The sequence below is a fragment of the Halichoerus grypus genome, chromosome 1 (genome assembly GCF_964656455.1).
Source record: "Halichoerus grypus chromosome 1, mHalGry1.hap1.1, whole genome shotgun sequence".
NCBI classification, from domain to species: domain Eukaryota; kingdom Metazoa; phylum Chordata; class Mammalia; order Carnivora; family Phocidae; genus Halichoerus; species Halichoerus grypus.
In genome coordinates, this window is record NC_135712.1 from 1,587,311 (window position 1) to 1,592,698 (window position 5,388).

Here is a 5,388-nt window from a genome sequence, read left to right on the forward strand (position 1 = left end):
CCAGGTGCCCCTCAATCTCTTCTTTTAAAAACAGCTCATTTTTTTAATGACTGACACCATGGAATGATAAATATATGGGCGGCTATGGGAAAATAATGATAAGAAAATTTGACTGTACATTTGCTTAACATTGTCTATAAAAAAACATTACATATATTGCATTATTTTGGTGGTTTTACAAAATATCTGTGATATAGGCAGAGTCAGTAATAATGTTCCCATTTTTCAGAACCAGATGAGAAACTGAATGTTCAAGAAGTCGAGAAAGACCTGTTCCAGGCCCCAGAGGTAGCATCTTGCCTGTTGGAAGATCCAGAGGACCTCCAAAGCACTGGGCAGAAAACATGGTGGTCGGGCCCAGGGCCCAGGGGCCAGGCAGCAGCAGCCTCACCCCGGGGAGATAGGACTTCCCACGGACGCCCTTCCCCGAGCTGTGGATGCAGAAGCCCATGGGTCACGGATATTCTTCAGTCAGGAATGCAAAATGTTCTTTTTTTTTTTAATCAGGGAACATTACAATCACGTAAGTTAAAATACGGTTCAGTTTTGTTGGATATATTTTTTTTTCCAAATTTTTTTACTTTGAAAAATGTCAAACTCACAGAAAAGTTGAAATAATAGTACAATGAACAACCGTATACTCCGCACCTACGTACACCCGTTTTAGACATTTTTGTATATTTCCTCTATCACCCTCTTCGCACACACACACATACAAACACACAGAGACTCTTTTTTTCTTTGAGACAAAGGCCCAAAACGTTAGGGGACACCAAACCATGCAAGAATCCAGATAAATAATGTTTTAATGCAATATTTGACAAGATGAAATTGGATGTAAAGAATGCAGGAGGAGCAACAGATCAGCATGGTAGAGGCGGGCGTGGGGCTATGGACCCCTTGGCCTCAGGCCAGGTTGACATCGGGCGCCGCCGGCCCACCCAGCTCCCCAGGCCTCCACTGTTCATCTCTAGGTGACAAGATGTTCCCGCAGCCGTCCCTCGGGGCCGCTCGGGACAGGGGCCAGCCACAGCCCCAGCCAGCCCGGCATCTTGGCAGGGTCCTGGGCCCAGCGAGTTTCTCCTCCTGACTCTGTCCTAAAGTGGACTTTTGGGAGAAGGGAAGAGATGGGGGTGGGGGGGCTGTCATGTCATTCCCCCACACACACAGCCCGCCAGGAGACTAAGCAGCCACCTCAGACCTGGCCACCACAGAGCGCTCTGAACGTTGGTGGGATTCCCGACCCACCATGACCAAGTGATTTTCCAATTACTTAGATTTTTGCTATTTTCTCTTTTTCTTCCCAGAATCACCAGGGAGGACTCTCAGAGAAGACCAGACAAATGAAAAATGTCAGCTTTTAGGTCTTGGCCATTTTTGATTTATCTGTGGGCAAAAATAACAAAATCCTTCAGGATGCTTTTAAAGTGTTGAGCAGGGAATGCGTCGCCTCATGTAAATTTAAAAATGAATGAAAGTAATTCAGTTAAACTGTAAAATGTGAATTTAGACAGAGAATTTAGGCTGAAAATAAACATTTGTGGATCCTTAAAATACCAGCGACTGCAGTTAAGGGTGGTTTTCTCCCTTAATTACCACGTTCACGTCTAGAAATAGAGAGACCTCTGTGCGGGGCGCAGAGCTTGAAGCCACAAGCACTCCTCTGGGGCTGCACCCGAAAAACAAAGATCAAGGGACTATTTGCACTGAGTTCACGCAGACAGCTGAGCACCCACTGGGTCGTGGTGGCTTTTTACCCTTTTCATGTTTAGCAGCAGAAACTCTTTTTTCCCAAATAAAATCTTACGCCCATCATACATGTTGGGCGGAGGGAGCTGCCCGGGCCAGTCTGAAGGGCCCCGTGCATCGCCTGTCCCCTCTGGAGTCCAGACAGCGGTCAGTGGGACCCAAACAATTCAGTGGGTCCTCTGGCTGGGGTGGGGGGGCGGGGCATGAAGGACCTCCCTGGGAGTGCCCCCGACCCCTCCAGGAGCATCGCCCCCTGCGGAACTCCCCTTCCCAGCATCCTTCCAGGAACATTCCCCTCAGGAGTAACCCCCCAGGAATGTAACCCCCCAGGAGCATTTCCCCCCCAGGACCCCAGGAATGTAACTGCCCCAGGAGTGCCCCCCAGGAGCATTTCCCCCCCAGGAGCGCCCTGTCCCACTTCCCAGGAGGGACGTGGGCCTTCATGCCTCTGGTGGTGACCAAAGAGAATGAGGCTGTACACCCGGGTTTCTCTGAAGAGGAGGACGCCTCACTTGGAGAACAGAGGACCCCGGGACAGGGCTGGAGGTCCAGCTGGAGGCCTGTCCTCTCGCCCGCGTCTGGCCTGTGCATCCTGCAGACCATCCCCGCAGCCGGACTCCATGCCTCTCTGGGGGCATCACGGGCGGGTGTCTCTTGGCTCCTCACGACTGTGGTCCCGCCCTCGCTCTGTCTGTCCCGGAGCCCTCACTGCTCAGAACAGCGTCCCTGCTCTGGGTCTGTGGGGGACCCACAGTGTGACCAGCCCGGGGCAGGCAGGCCTCACAGGGCCGCCCTCGGTGGGTGGCAGCTGGTCTCCGGCCTCAGGGTCTGACGGACAGAAGCCTCGCGCACACACGGGCTGGCCGACCTACTGGAAAAGCTCCTGCAGGTGGACACCCGGGCTCCAGGGCTCTGTGCGTGGGGGACAACCTGTCAGCCCCCGTGCAGCGGGACCCCCAGCGGTCCAGCCATCAGATGGGCGTCGGGCAGGGCTAGTGTGCACTCCCCTCGCGGGGGCACTCCCCTCACGTTTTGGAACGGGTGGGCGTGGAGTGTGTGCGTAAGTGTGTGTGGTGTGTGTGTGGATTCCCTGGTGTTTCCTTTCTCCCGGTTTCTGGGGGTAAGTCTTCTGCTCCCTGATTTCTAGGCCCATCTTATTCCAGAGGACTCGGGCCTTTGTCCGCGGGGTGTCTGGCCCGCTCCATCCTTTACCTTTGGTTACGCTGGCCTTGCCGGGCAGAAATCGGTTCATTTTTACGCAGCCAGATATATCAGCTGTCCCTGGCGGCTGGATTTTGTGTTACAGTTTAAAAGCCTTTCCAATTTCAACGTTCAAGAAATCGCCGATTTTTAAAGCCACCAGAACTTACCGTGCTGACCGGTGTGAGGCATGACCCCTATTCCTGTGCGTTCCCTCTTCCCGACAGCTTGGTAAGAGACCGTGTCCTGCACGTGAGCTCACCCTCAGCCAGGCCGGCCCCCTCTCCCCGGCGCCCACCCTCCAGGAGCGCCCCGAGACCTCGCTGCGACCCTCAGCAACCTTCTCTGCCTCCCGCACACCACCCTTGCTCCCAGCCATTCCCCGCACCCCAGCTTCGGGGAAACGCAGCACGCCATCTCTTTCCCCTACTTGCTGCTTCTGGAGGATTCCGGGGAGCGAGGACTCTAGCTCCAGGCTGAGCGTGGGGCCTGTTGGCGCCTCAGCCCGCTTGCACCTGCAGCCGGCTCCCCGCTGCCGCAGCCTCACAGTTCCACCCCCAAGCGTACAGGACTTACGCTCCTTTTATGGTGAGGACTGGAGACCTCTGCTTTGTGTCTGAGGCCGGAGCTGTCAGTGGGTCCATGCGTCCAGGCCGGGAGCGAGTCTGGCCCGGGCGAAGGGCAGCCCCTGTCCCTCGCCCACCCCAGCGCCGTCTTTACAGCAAGTGGGGGTCAGCGCCTGGAGGGAGGCTCGGGCTGGACGCACAGACAGCGGGGGGACTCTGTGGGAGGAGGACCCCTGCCCCAGCCGGTGGGGGCCCGGGGGAGAGCAGAGCACGGGCCACATTGATTTAGACTCTGTCTACATCTCCCCGCCCCGACCCCCGCTCAGAGCGTCTCTGCTTGCTCCCTGGGCCAAAAACGTCACGTGGCCTCCGGCTTCCCTAGTGAACATGGAGAAGGATTTACAAGCCAGTGACGGAGATACCGGAATCCAGCAGAAGTCTGTCGGCCTTCAGAAGGTGAGGCCTGTCCTCCTGGCACCCCACCTCCGGCCGGCGCAGAGAGGGCCCGCTCGGTGGACGCACAGCAGACCCCCGGGGCGCAGGCCACCCCTCACGGCCCCAGCCTGTGCTGGCCGCCAGGCTCTGAGAGCACTGGGTCCCCTCTTCTCTCACTTCCTCGGCTGCTCTGACTCTTGCCACATCCCGCTTGCTTCATCCTTGGACGCCGACTCACTGGGACAAGTTGTGTTTTTCTTGGAGATTCTAACCGCATTTCTTTTCTCCTGATGACAGAAATATGTGTCTTCACCCCAGTCTATCCTGCTTCGTAATTATTCTGTTGTTGAAAGTATTCCACCTGTACCGGGAGACGAGGCTCTCGGGGGCCCCCGACTCCTGCCCGCCCGGGAGGTTGCCCAGCGGACCTGCGCCAGGCCCATCAACCCCGCTCTCTGTCTGCAATCTTGCAGTGCGGCCACTTTTTCCCAGACCCCCGGTCTTCCTCTTGCGTCCCAGTTCCTCCAGGTCAGATGGGAAGCGTGTGTCCTGAGCTCTCGCGGGTCCAAATGCGGCTCTCCTTCACTGTCAGTCATGCTGGACTGTTGGGCTGGGTATAGAACGCTGGGCTCCCATCGGGATTTATCAGAAACCCCAAGGCCCTTCCACAGAATCCTAACAGCAGCAGCACCTGTTCCTTCGTAGATAGCTTGTTCTTTCTCTTGCCAAACTTCCAGAATCTTCTCTACGTGCTTGTACTCCAGAACGAGAGCAGGTGTGTCAGGGGTGGATGTCCTGTCCTTCACCCCGTGTGGGGCACTTGGATCCTTCTGTCTGTCTTCAACCCTGGGAAACTTTCTTGTACCCATTGTGTTAGTATTTCCTTCCCCAGATTTTAGTTTTCTCACCTGGAACCTCTGTCAAGTGGTTTTTGGAGCACCTGGATTCAGCCTCTGGACTTCTCCATTTTTCCGTCATATATCCACGTCTTTGTCTACTTTATGTGCATTTCAGAAATTTCTTCCTTTTTCTCTTCCGGCCTTCCCACAGAGTTACGTTGAAAAGTACCTTCCAAATTTCAAGACCTCTGCTATTCTCCAGTTCTCCTTGTTTTCAGAGTGCTGCTCTTGCTACGGCTGCAGGGTATCTGGGGGCCTCTCCCAGTAACTACGGCTTCCCAAGCTTGTCCAGTTCTGACACCTGAAGTGTCCATGAGAACCTGGGCCCCATTTCACACTGCGGCACCTGAGGGTGTGTGGGGCTGGCGGGGGCCGTCTGGGGGGCTGTGTTGGGGGCTGTGTCGGGGGCTGTGTGGGGGGCTGTGTCGGGGGGGCTATGTCGGGGGCTGTGTCGGGGGGGCTGTGTCGGGGGCTGTGTCGGGGGCTTTGTCGGGGGCCGTGTGGGGGGCCGTGTCGGGGGGGCCGTGTCGGGGGGGCCG

General features: G+C 56.1%; 1 long non-coding RNA gene across 1 annotated transcript; it reads right to left on the reverse strand.

The window, feature by feature from the left end:
• Positions 1-788: 788 nt before the first annotated feature.
• LOC118523597 (uncharacterized) lies at positions 789-4,295 on the reverse strand. Its single transcript, XR_004911189.2, has 2 exons — positions 3,919-4,295; positions 789-1,107 (listed from the first exon to the last, which is right to left on the reverse strand). It is a non-coding gene; the product is annotated as an uncharacterized LOC118523597 (long non-coding RNA).
• Between the last annotated feature and the right edge of the window lie 1,093 nt (positions 4,296-5,388).